This window comes from Sus scrofa, chromosome 3 (genome assembly GCF_000003025.6).
Source record: "Sus scrofa isolate TJ Tabasco breed Duroc chromosome 3, Sscrofa11.1, whole genome shotgun sequence".
In the NCBI taxonomy this organism is placed as follows: domain Eukaryota; kingdom Metazoa; phylum Chordata; class Mammalia; order Artiodactyla; family Suidae; genus Sus; species Sus scrofa.
The window spans coordinates 29,471,261-29,485,168 of record NC_010445.4 but is presented as its reverse complement, the minus strand read 5'-3'; the positions used below and the strand labels follow the sequence as shown (position 1 = coordinate 29,485,168).

General features: G+C 42.0%; 1 long non-coding RNA gene across 4 annotated transcripts in view; it reads right to left on the bottom strand.

Moving 5' to 3' along the window:
• Positions 1 to 13,908, bottom strand: part of LOC110259931 — a 385,411-nt gene that overhangs the window by 304,541 nt on the left and 66,962 nt on the right. For all 4 annotated transcript variants that reach the window (XR_002342415.1, XR_002342417.1, XR_002342414.1 and 1 more), the window contains exon 4: positions 9,080 to 9,245. This is a non-coding gene — a long non-coding RNA (uncharacterized LOC110259931). The remainder of the gene's footprint in view (positions 1 to 9,079; positions 9,246 to 13,908) is intronic.

Genomic DNA, 13,908 nt, shown 5'->3' with positions numbered 1-13,908 from the left:
AGGTTCCTAAAACTGAAAATGTGAAGTTGTGTATTTTCATAAAATCTAGATCCTAGAGCACAGGATTTGTGGACAGACAACTTCTCACCCTCTTCTTTGTGCAACTCTCGAGAACGGGAAAGGAGACCTGAACTCATCATGACTGAGCCTTAAACGAGGTGTCAGGCCTTATGTCAAGTGTTGTACAGATTTCATTACCTCATCCACCTAATAATACTAAGACATTTCATTGAGGAGTAAATTTAGAGTCAGAGAGACTACGTGACTTACCCAAGGTCACTCAGAAGAAAAACCAGGGTGTTCCCATCGTGGCTCGGCAGATTAAGAACCCAACTAGTATCCAGGAGGACATGGGTTCTATTCCTGGCCTTGCTCAGTGGGTTAAGGATCTGGCATTGCCATGAGCTGCAATGTAGTTCAAAGACACGGCTCAGATCCTGTGTTGCTGAGGCTATGGCATAGGACAGCAGCTGCAGCTCTGTTTTGACCCCTAGCCCTGAAACTTCCACATGCCACAGGTTTAAAAAAAAAAAAAGGTATTCAAATATAGGTTCATCCAAACCACATACTATCTCAAGGATACCATCTACATGGTCCGTGATGGGACTGCTGCCCTTGCCCATATGTCCCAAAAGCTCCTTCCAGTATATTCCACTGGACTTTCCCAGAGCCTGCAGAATTTAAGAAAACTTAAATTAACTAATCAATGTCTTGGGTGCCATCACTGAGACATGGGTGGGCATGTAATCTGAGAAATTCAAAGAAATTCAAACGAGACTCAGAAAGTCTCTTTCCTAGAAACACTGCCTTTGCTCTGTGTCTCCTGACTCCAGTTAACAATTCTGAATAAAGTAAAAGCTTTTATTTTTAATCCTTATTAAGCAATACACTCCTCTCTGTAACTCCTATGTTTTCACTCTTTCTGAGCCTTGCTCACGTCTTAATCCTCTTTTCCTGGGATCTTTATACCCTTAGAAAGCACAGCACACTGAACATGAGGTTTAATTATGGGAAGGATGTATGCTATGTAAAAAGTTATACCTGAGGCTTTGCCCTACAAAGGACAGAGGGATACCTCTTAGCAGGACAATAGCTTTTTGCTAGAGATATGGGCTTATGGCATAATTGCAGTTGAACAAAGTATACCATGCCATGGAAAGATATATTAGAACTTTTTGAATAAGCCTGCATTCCAATTATTTATTAAGTTACCTCTAAAAATGTTCTCTGGGATAAAGTCTGGCTTGTAAAATATTGTTTTGAAATTATGTATGATTTAAGAGCATGAATCAGTCCTTCCTAGCATTTCCCAAACTAAAATCCTTTCCTTTTTTAATTAAAGTGATCTTATATAATGCTAAGGTGACCTCTTCTATATTGGGAGTTTGCAAGGACACTTTCAGGAAAAAAAGACATTAAGTTTTCAACCACGCAGAGTTTTACTTCCACCTAGGATGGAGAAAGCTGGGAGGAGCTTCACTTCCACCCTAATCACAAGAAAAAGGCAGATAAACTTCAGAACTATAAATTCTCTTCAATGCATCTAAAAGCTGAGGTCACAGGGAAACCAAGGAGCTTGAACTCCACAGAAAGGTGCCTCCAAGGAGCATCTGTGGCAAAGCATGAGATGAAGAGGCACCAGGCATACAAGTGAGTAAGAAAAACTCAACTAAAATTTTTAAAAATTTGCTTGACACCAAGTGTAGGCCACCATGAGATTACTGAATCCCTGAGAGTCACAGGCATGCAGGAAGCTTGTACACATATATTCTGAAGCTCTCCTCTATAGACTCTCAATGGATGCTTGGCAGAAAATTGAGAAACAGGGTAGGATACTGGAAAGATCTTTCTGCACTGCTGGGGTAAATGCAAAGGCCCTCATCCAGATGCTTCTCCTCAAGAGAACTCAAACCCCAAGAGGTTGGAAGCAGGGCAGCAAATCCACGGCCCAGGTGGAGACCCACTGGAGCAGGAGAAAAGGCAAAAGAAAAGAATCTTCTACCCCTGGGCAGAAGCATGGAACAGTAACATAACAATAAATCTGTTAACCAATGGGACAAGCAGCCCAAATGTATATATATAACAGAAGAGTTTGAAAACATCAGAAGGAAAAACTGCTAAGACTAAAAGAAGAAATAGACAAATGCACAACTGCAGCCAGAGACAAAACCACTCCTCTCTCAGTGCTACTTGATAGGACAGTAGGAAGTAAACAAGCAGGGATACAGAAGACCTGGACAATACTGTCCACAACCTGACCTCATTGACATTCATAAAACACTCTACCCAATGCCAGAGTACACACTTTTTTCCAGTGCACAATGCACATAGAACATTCCCCAAGATAAACCATATTTCTGTTTGTTTTTCTGGGGTTTTTTTTTTTGTTTTTTTGTCTTTTCTAGGGCCACACCCATGGCATATGGAGGTTCCCAGGCTAGGGGTCTAATCAGAGCTGCAGCTGCCAGCCTACACCACAGTCACAGAAATGCCAGATCTGAACCAAGACCTACACCACAGCTCACGGCAACATCAAATCCTCAACCCACTGAGCAACGCCAGAGACTGAACCTGCAACCTCAAGGTTTCTAGTTGGATTCACTTCCACTGTGCCACAACAGGAACTCCGATCATATTGCTTCTACACACGGGGCTATACATTCTCTTCCAGAAAACAGCAAAGACTGTTCAACTCATTCTTTGGGAAAGCATCATACTAATACCAAACCAGACAAAGACATTATAAAAGAGAAAGAAGAAAGCTATAGAACTGCACTGTGCAACAGAACTTACTGCTTTGGTGGAAATATTTGCACTGTCCAGCAGGGTCAGCCTCTAGCTACATGTGGCTATTGAGCACTGGAAATATAACTAGTGTAACTGAGGAGATAAAAATTTTAATTGTATATAAGAACTTTATTTATATTTAAATTTATATAGCCCATGCTTCTGTGAAGTATTGTATAGTGCAGCTATGGACAAATGTCTCTCATGAATATAGGGGCAATATCCTCAAGTATATTAGCAAATGAGACCTAGTAGTGGTAAAAGAATGATAAACTATCAGGAAAGAATGAGGTAGAGAATATTACCCTAAGAATGCAAAGTTAGTTCAGTCTTCAAAAACCAATCAATGCACTTCACTATAATAACTGACTGAGGGAAAACCATATGATCCTATCAAGAGGCTCAGGAAAAAGAGTCCACGACTTCAGTGTCCATGCATAGGTAAGACCTGTCAGCAAGGTAGGAATTCTTCTTTCCTATCTTCCTAATTTCTTCAACTTGATAAAGAGCATTTGCCAAAAAAACTGCAGGCAATAGCATGCTCAATGGTGGAAGTCTGAACACTTTCCCCGCTAAGTCAGGAACAAGGCAAGGGTGTTCGTCCATTCACATGAATCCTAGTTAACACTGTCCTAGAGGTCCTGGCCAAAACAATACAGCAAGAAAAATAAACAGAAAGCATACAGATCAGAAAGAAAGAGGGGAAAGGAGAGAGAGTGCCCCTGGAAGGGCAAATCAAAGATTACAGCATGAAACTAGCTTAAGGGTGAATGAGATCTGGGACCCAGAAAGCCTGTGCCACAGTAGTGACAATGCCAGATCCTTAACTTGCTGAGCCACTGTAAGGGAATTCCTACAATCAACTGATTTTTGATGATGGTGCAAAGGCAGTTCAATGGAAAATGAATATCCTTCACAACAAATTCTTCTGAAACAATTGGATGATCATATGTAAAGTAATAATAATAATAGTAATAATAATAAACCAACTGAACTTTGACCCACACCTCATGCTATATTTAAAAATTCACTCAAAATTAATCACAGAATGTAATCTAAAATCTAGAATTAACTTTCAGTAGAAAAATTTTAATAGGAAAAAAAACCTTCGTAAGCTCAAGACAGGCAGATTTCCTGGGCAGAAACAACCCCCCATCAAAAAAAAAAAAAAATTACAATCAATAAAAGAAAAAAAATTTAACGTCTGCTCTTTAAAAGTTGTTAAGGAATGAAGATAAGCCTACAGACTGGGAGAAATTATTTGCAAAACAAGTGTCTGAGCAGACTTACATCCAGAAGAATTCTCAGAGTCAGTAATAAGAAAACAAACGATATTATTCAGCTACGAGAAAGAAGGAAATCCTACCATTTTTGACCATATGGATGGACAATGAGGGCCTTATGCTAAGTGACATAAGCCAGATAGTGGAAGGCTAATACTACATGGTATCACTTATAAAGGCAAATACTGCATGGTATCAAATAACTACATGGAATCTTAAAAAAAAAAAATCAAATACATAGAAACAGAGTAGGAAAGTGGTTCCCAGAGGCTGAGGGTGGAAGTATAGCAAATAGGGAGAGGCTGGCAAAAGGGTACAAACTTTCAGCTACAAGATAAATAAAGTCTTTAGATCTAAGATATAACATACTGACCATAGTCAATAACATTGTATTCTATAATTGAAATCTGCCAAAAGAGTAGAACTTAAATGTTTATATATATATATATATATATATATATATAGAGAGAGAGAGAGAGAGAGAGAGAGTGAGTCATGGGTATTTCGATTAACTAGATGGGAAGAATCCTTTCGTAATGTAGACATCTATCAAATCATTATAAAGAATTCTTATAAATTTATTTTTCAATTATACTTCAGTAGTGCTGAATAAAAAGGAAATTTTTAAAAAACTAATTTGTAAATGGTAAAAGATTTGAAAATTCCCCTACTCAGAGTAGTTATGGAGGTGGCAAGTAAGCTTATGAAAAGATACTCAACATCATTTTTTTCACAAGGGAAATTCAAAGGAAAGACACAATGAAATGCCAAAACAAATATATTAGAATGGCTTAAAAAAAAAAAAAACCTTAACATTAGGTGTTCCCACTTGTTTCTGGTAAAAACGCCAAATGGTACAACGACTTTGGAAAACAACTTTCAATTTCTTATAAAGTTAAGTATAAACCTATAAAACTCAACAGTCCCTCTCCTAGATATTTATCCAAAATAAATAAAAGCTTATGTTCAAGCAAAACCTATACTTAAATTTTTAGAGTGGCTTTACTCATGATTTGCAAAAACTGAAAACAACCCAAGGTAAAGAAGCCAGATTCAAAAGGCTACATCCATTTTAATGACAAATTGGAAAAGGCAAAACTATACTGATAGAAAGTACATCTTGTTTGTCAAGGGCTGGGTGGGCAAGGGGTGGAGGGGGTATAAGTGAGGATTTGATTATAAAGGGGCACTAAGGAAATGTGGGGGTGAAGAAAGTGTATGTTGTATGACTGTTACTACATGATAGACGTATTTATCAATGCATATAGAACTGTTCACCAAATATAAAGCCTCAATAAACCTGAAAGTATTTTTTAAAAAACCAGCACTATGCCCAAGTGCCCAGGCCATACCCCACATCCTCATCAGAATCTCCGAGATGGCCGCATGCATCAAATTTTTTTTTATTAAAGTGTAGTTACTTTACAGCATTATGCCAATTTCTGCTGTACAGCAAAGTGACCCAGTCATATATATATATATATATATATACACACACACATTCTTTTTCTCATATTATCTTCCATCATGGTCTATCTCAAGAGACTGGACATGGTTCCCTGTGCTGTACAGTAGGACCTCATTGCTTATCTATTCTAAATGTAACAGTTTGCATTTACTAACCCCAATCAGTATCTTTTAAAGCTTCCTGTACAGCCAAGGTTTGCAACTACTCACCTAAAAAGTAGTGGGATTTAATCCAGATACAGAACAGGTTATACGGTTGTTCTACACTTATTGGCTTATAAATGTCTGTTCAATAAATGTTTCCATGTGTGGAAGAGAAAAAGTAAACCAATTACGTAGACAGCACATAAATATATGGTGATTCTGTTTTTCCTTTCCCATGGAAAATTTCTCTGAGACCATAACCATAACCTCATAACTGGTAACCTGAACTGCTACACACACACCACACACACACACACACACACACACACACACACAATGTGATGAGCAGGAAGGCAGCTCTGCCCCTCTCTTATGTATCTCCTCTTTCCACATAGTAAATAAAATCCAAATGCCCCTTGGAATGCCATAAACCTTTTTTTATTAAATTTATTTTTTATTAGGTTATAGTTGATGTACAATGTTGAGTCAATTTCTGCTGTACAGCATAGTGACCCAGTTAAACATACACACACACACACACACACACACACACACACACACACATACATATTCTTTTTCTCATATTTTCTTTCATCATGGTCTATCCCAAGAGACTGGACATAGTTCCCTGTGCTGTACAGTAGGACTTCATTGCTTATACATTCTAAGTGTAATAGTTTGCATCTACCAAACCCAAACTCCCTGTCCTTCCCACTTCTTCCCCCCTCCCCCTTGGCAACCATAAACTGGTTCTCTATGTCTGTGATTCTGTTTCTGTTTTGCAGATAGGTTCATTTGTGCCACATTTTAGATTCCTTTCAATGAAAACTTCAGGAGAAGTCTTCTGGCTCTGGTTTTAAAAGCCAAATAGAACTTTGATCTTGTCTCTCTCTCAAATGATTTTTTTTTAAATTTTCTTTGTCTTCCACTTAGAGATCTTAGCTAAAGTATATAGCGGTCTTTATCTCTTATGCAAAAAGGACTTCAGTGTGGTTCTCTTGTTGGTTGATTTCTTGACTTCCAGAGGCCTCAGACTCAGACCAGAATATAGCATGAAGAGGGTTGCGGTTCTTAGAATGAATTGCCCAGACACAGAGTTTATGTGTGCAAGGGGTTCCTTAAAGAAATTTTCCCAGGAGAGACCAGTAAGAGAGAGGGAAAGCTGGAAAGGGTAGGAGAAAGATTTAAGCCAGTGTGCAAAGCCAGGCGAAATCCCACAGACGGGGCTTGAGCCTGATGTCACAGGGAAGTGATGTTTAAGTCACACAACAGAATCATCTCCAGTCAGGGCAAGAGAAGTTGGGCCCCCAGTCTTTGGTTTAAGGCTGCCTTCTGAAAACATTCATAGCCCTAACCTATGAGTCTCCCTAACCTAAATGCATGAGTCTCTCCAAAAGAGAGCTGGAGGCATGAGCAGCAGGAAGTGAGAGCAAACCCAAAGCCAAGGATCATGCAAAAACAGGATCCAAGTGGATCTGGGCAGAGCATCAACCTAATCCCCACCCCCATTTACTGAGTACCTGTTTTGAACCAGGTGTCCTGCTAGGCTCTTTCCAGCCCGTAAAGATCCCTGTCATTACTCCCATATTCTTGTTTAACCCTGACAACTCTATGAGCTAATCAATTCCACTTTAAATTAGAACACTAATGCTCAGAGAGGTTAAGATAACTTCCTCAAGATCACACAGCCACTAAGTGGCAGGGGTGGGATTCGAACCAAGATCTATTGGCCCCTGGCAAGTTTATTGCTGCTTTTCTCCCTTTACATGCCTCTCTTCCCCTTCTCTGACACATTCCCCCCATTAGGTACTGAAGTCCTTCCTGCTGCTGAAGCCTATGGCCATAATTCCTTAAGTGATTTCCTCTGTTTCGACAGTTGTCCACACTTTGGACCCCGACTGAAACTTACTGTCCTGGGTCCCTCCTTGCTGGTTGTCCAGTCAGAAAAGATTTCATTGATAGAATTCCAGGTAGGAATTCACTACTGGGGATGGGAGGGTAGAATTTCATCTTAACCCAAATGAATGGATTTCTATCTAGCCTCAAGAATCCAAACTGGGGAGTTCCCTTCATGGATCAGTGGTTAACAAACCCAACTAGTATCCATGAGGATACGGGTTAAATCCCTGGCCTTGCTCAGTGGGTTAAGAATCTGGCACTGCCATGAGCTGTGGTGTAGGTTGCAGATGTGGCTCAGATCTGGTGCTACTGTGGTTGTGGCCAGCAGCTGTAGCTCTGATTCAACCCCTAGCCTGGGAATTTCTAAATGATGTGAGTGCAGCCCTAAAAAGCAAAAAAAAAAAAAAAAAAAAAAAGAATCCAAATTGGAACTTCAGTGGGAATCAGAATATTCAATGACCTTGATTAGACCATAAACAACAAACCAAGGAGTAAAAGAAAATGCTTCCTAAAAAGATCTTTTTCGAAACATCCAAGAGTTCTCCCTGTAACTGTGGCCTCCCCATCCCAATTCGTCAAAGCCTCTCTCACTCCTTCAGGCCCCTCTAGACACAGCCAGAAGGAAGATCTCTACATTCTCCATTTAAGTCCCCCCACATCCTCTCCAGACAATACACTCAAAGCAATGAACAGAACAGATCAGATTGTTACTGAGCAGAAACCTTTGAGGGGTACCCGGAACAGACCCCCACTCATATCCTCCACCTGTCTTTTTTTTGTTTGTTTTAAATCTGTAGAAAATCTTTAAAGAACCAATTTAATCAAAGAAGTGAGAAAAGAGAAAAAGGAAAACAGTCAAGCAAGACAGAATAATAATAGTTTAGCCATTCAATAACGTCAAGGACCTTTAGTTCTTCCTCAAGGGCTACAGATAATATTCTGAGCCATGTCCACAGAGCCATTTTGCATGTGCTGAAGCCCCCACCAGGTGGAAGAAGTCAACCATATGCTCACTACAAGCACTCGACCCCAGACCGGTTGGACGCAGGTTGATGAAGCTGACTTCCAGTGACCTGGCCTCCCACCCATGAAAGTGTCCATGAACTGATCACGCCTTTCTCTTTGACAGTGAAGGCTCCTCACTACCCCCTCCAAGGGGGCACAGTACTTGAGGCCCTAGCCTGCTGTGTTCCCCTCTTTGCCTGGCAATGAAAGCTACTTTTTCTGTTTCCTTCAACTTTGACTCCGCATTGCTATTTGGCATCGTTGCACAAAGGCAGCCAATATTTGGACAATAAAATAAGCTATCACTTTTCTCCATACCTCACCCATGAGCAGCAGAGAACCTTCTACTAGGCATGGCCCAGGTGCTAGAAACTTCAGGAGCTTCCGGTATAAAATTCAAAAGCTGCTGTGCACACGGAGGGCACAGAGAGAGTAAGAAAAGAGGCAGCCACTCCAGACTGGTAGGTGGCAGGTTTAACATCACGGAAACTTACCTGTGAGGCTTGTTTTGGGTGCCACAAGACAAGCAGATCTCAGCATCCACCAGCCCGCCTGTATTTCAGCCGTTTCTAGAGGTCTTGATGGGGTTCAGTGCTGTATCATGTCCAGATGGTCTCAGCAACACCTTACTCTCTCAAGGCTGCATCCTTGAATCAGCTCCTGGTGTGAGAAAAGTGGGTGGGATGTACATTTCAAGGACATGGGGAGGGCGTGGAGCCTCCAATTGCCCAGGTCCAGCTCCAGAGTCAACCAGAGGACACATCTCCTCAATGACCTCCTCCAACAGAATCATCAGGAACCAAAAAATTAATATAATTAGTTAAGATGAGGTCCTTAGGGAGATCCTAATCCCATATGATGAGTGTCCTTGTATGTATAAGGGCAAACAGAGAGTGTCAAGCCTGCCTTATATGGTGCTGGGGACAGGAGCGACAGGGTCAGAAGAGCTTCTAAGAGCCCCATCTGGAGAGTGACTACAAAAATGGCATCTTGAGAGACTGAAAACGTAATAAAACAGTCCAAGAAATGTCACAAATAACAAAAATGATTAGCAGCAACAGAGCAACTCCTATGGGCCATAGGCTTCTTTATTACTATTTTTTTTGGGGGGCGGGGGGTTGGCTTTTTTAGGGCTGCACATTCAGCATATGGAAGTTCCCAGGCTAGGGGTCCAATTGGAGCTGTAGCTGCTGGCCTAAGTCACAGCCACAGCAGCTGGGATCTGAGCCACATCTGCGACCTACACCACACCTCACAGCAACACAGGATTCTTTAACCCACTGAGCAAGGCCAAGGTCCAACCTGTGTCCTCATGGATACTAGTTGGGTTCTTAACCCCCTGAGCCACAATGGGAACTCCATCATCTTTTATTTGTATAACATCCTCATTCTCCCATATCCTTATCAAATGGGTATCTTGTAATTTCCACTTTATCAATGAGGGAAGCAAGGCTCAGAGAGATTGCGTAACTCACCCAAGATCACACAGTGTCTACAAGTGGTAGCCAGGAGTTGGACCTGCTTCTATCGGGCTCTAAAGTCACACTTGATTTACTTTTCATTACAAAGTTAAGGTCAGAATGGATAGAACAGTGGTTACGTACCTAACCTCTGAAAGCAAACTGTCTTTAAACCTCAGCCATGCCACTTATTGGCTATGTAATTGCATTAGTTCGCAATGCACACGGGTTGATTAAACAGGAGAAAAGGATCATCTCACAGCTCCAAAGTTCTAAAATCAACATGTGATGAACAAGATGGTTCCCTCTAGTGGCTGCAGGGGAGAAATCTGTTCTACCTAATTTCTAGTGGTACCCTGGCAATCTTTGGCATTCCTTGGATTATTGAAATTTCATCCTTCATCTTCACATGGAGTTCTCCCTGCATGCATCTCTAGGTCCAAATTTCCTCTTTTTGTAAGAATACCAGTCATACTGAATTAGGACCCACTCTAATGACCTCATCCTAACTAATTATATCTGCAACAACAGTATTTCCAAATAAAGTCACATTCTGAGGTGTCGGCTGTTAGGATTTCAACATATGAATGGATGGGGGCACAATTCAACCCACCGTAAGAGCAACTGTTGGCAATTGCTTTTTCTCTCTGTGCTCACTCATCTGTCTAAGTGGCTATTACAAGATTTTGACAGTTGAAAAGAGTTAACATATACAAAGTGTCTAGCAGAGGGGTCTGGAAACTGTCACCCAAGAGCCAAATACAGTCTGCCACCTGCTTTTGCAGAGCCAGCAAGCTAAGAATGTTTCCTGTATTTTTACGAAGTTGGGAAAATGAAAAGAAGACGACTATTTCATGACACATGAAAAATGAAATTCAAATTTCAGTGTCCAGAAATAAAGTTTTATTGGCACTCAGCCACGCCCATTCATTTCCATACTGTCCTTGGTTATTTTTACACTACAGGACCAGAGTTGAGTAGTTGCTGTTCCTACAGAGACCATATGGGCACAAAGCCTAAAATATCAACTGCCTGGTCCTTTACAGAAAACACCTGCCAGCTACCAATCTAGAAGGTTACTTTGGATATAGGAAGAACTATATGAACACTGCTTATTACTATTTTTTTTTCCCCTTTTCTCTTGCCATGGTAGGAGTCATCTGCCTCTGCCATTCTTTTTGTAGCAAGAAGAATTTTCAACCCATGTGATGAAGGGGGTCCCCATTCACAGCCCACTCCAAGTGCCAGACGGGTCCCAGTCCTCATGGAATCTTCCCCACCAACGTCTTCCTCTACCAGGGCACATCAGCTGCTCTCTTGGCTGAACCAAGTCCAGTAAGCTCACCTCTCTCTCTCCTGTCTCAGCAGTTTTGCTTTCCCCACGGCCCAAGTTCCCAACAGCTAGAGCAGGTCCAAAGGTGAGCACTCCTCAATCTTAAATTATTTACATCTTAGAAACACAAGGGCTTTTTCTCCCTTTCAGTCCTATCAGCCACTGGCATCTGTCCTTCCTGACGCAAGTGCCTGCCTCCTTCTGACAAATTGTGGGAATTTGCATCTTTAAAAAAGTGTGGGAGTTCCTGTTGTGGCTCAGCAGTAATGAACCCAACTAGTATCCATGAGGATGAGGGTTCAATCTCTGGCTCCACTCAGTGGGTTAAGGATCCAGCATTTGCTGTGAGCTGTGGTGTAGGTTACAGAGATGGCTCAGATCCTGCATTGCTGTGACTGTGGTGTAGGCTGGCAGCTGTAGCTATGATTCAACCCCTAGCAGGGGAAACTCCATATGCCACAGATGAGGCCCTAAAAAGCAAAAAACAAAAAAATAATAATAAATAAATTTTTAAAAAGACACATGTGCACACTTTTTTTCCATTTTTCCAGTGGCCAAAAAAAAGAAGTAAAATGAGAGAAGGAATACTTTCTGGGCCGAGTTAGCATAACCGGCAAGCTGGGAAAAAATTTTTGATGGGGAGGAGAAACACGTTTTCTTGCCACCATCTTTAGAGTGAAGAGTTTAATTGCCCCAGAGACCACCATTGTTTGGGCGCAACATGTTCCTGGCTCTGTCCTGGAAGGCATTTTGTGTTCTCTCAATTGCTTTTTCTTTTAAAAATTGTAGGATTTAGGAGTAAAACTGAGCTATAGGCAGATTAAAGTCTTTAACTCTTAATTAAAGGTTTTTATTCAGCCATTCCCATCCAGCCTCAGAATTTTTCATGCCAGTTGCCGTTGAGGAGAAATGAGAAATTCTAAAAATAAGTCAGTGGCAGGCACAGCCCCTCTGAGGTCAGACCATTGTCCCCAAGGAGGACACAGCTGTTGTTGCTGCAGTTGTTAGGTTTTCAGGCTAGAATCAGACTGGGGTGGGGACAGGGCCCTGCTGGAAACCTAAGTGGGGGAAACTCTCCCCAAAGAGGACCCCAAGGAGTTTCCATTGTGGCTCAGTGTTAACGAATCCCACTAGCATCCATGAGGATGCAGGTTCAATCCCTGGCCTCACTCAGTGGGTTGAGGATCTGGTGTGGGCTGCAGTGAAGGTCGAAGACACATCTCGGATCTGGCATTGCTGTGGCTGTGGCATAGGCTGATCGGCAGCTGCAGCTCCAATTTGACCCCTAACCTGGAAACTTCCATATACTGAGGTTGTAGCCCTAAAAAGACCAAAAACAAAAAGAGGACCCCCAAATCATTCCCAAGTGACCTCATGTCCTAGAAAAGTCCCCCCCCCTCCAGGGTCTCACATCCCCCCTGGTCCTGGCCATCCCGCAGTATTCCCATCTCACTCCCTGGCAACTTCCACTTGAATGGATGAGATCAAAACTTTGGCGTGAACTGACACCTCTCTTTCTCTCCAACCGCACTTCCAATCTGTTGACAAATCCTGTCAGTTCTCTCCAGGACTAGATCCATAATATGTGGAGCCCAGTGTCAAATGAAAATGGGGATGCTATCCAAAGGTTATTAAGAACTACAAGATGGTGAGAGCAGAGCATGAAACTGATCTCAGAGAGACAGCAGTGAGCGATGGCTTAAAGCGAGATCTTAATTCTCTGCTCAGGAACTGAACCTGGGCAGCCTGAGTGAAAACCAGGAATCCTGGCCACTAGACTAGCTAAAGGCTAAAAGCAAAATTGCCCTGATTCTTGCCCCTTGTTGAAAGCAAGAATATTTCAAGGAGGCAAAGGCTAGGAAAACAGGTACAGAATTTATTGTTAGAAACACAGTACAACATGTGGGAGAGCACACAGAGCAGTAGTCTGTTTATCTAAGGCAGAAGCAAAGCAGAACACACACCCAAAGGAGGAGCTCGGGGGCGGGCATCCCCTGAATGAGTGTGCCAGCAAGGTGATTTAAACCACTTACATAGGGAAGTTCTTCCTGCTTTCCTTTGGCCAACTATCTTGTTTTATTTCTCACACCTAACAGGACCCAGGGCCCTCCCCGATATGCGTGCACATGTTCTGGCCAAAACGGATCTCAGAGCAAAGGGTTATGGGGCAGTATCAGGACTTATTATGGCCTGGCATCCCCTCCGTTTTGACCCCGAGGAGTATTTCTGTCCATGTGTAGTTGGGGAGGTTTCCTTGACCCCAGGAGTGATTGATGTGGTCATCTCATCTTTTTACTCTGGCTACTCCTTGATGTATCAAAGAGAAGCCAGGCCCAATTTACTCAGCCTAACAAGTCCCCACTGTTCTCAGCCCAGGGGTCCATCTCCCTCCCACCTCAAAGCCAATCACGAAGTTCTTCTGAGCAAGGGAACTTGTGGGATACCACAAGTCATGCGGCCGTGAAGCTGGCCCTGGTTCTACCTTCAAAACATATCTCAAATCTGACACATGTATACTAGAAAATTAAAT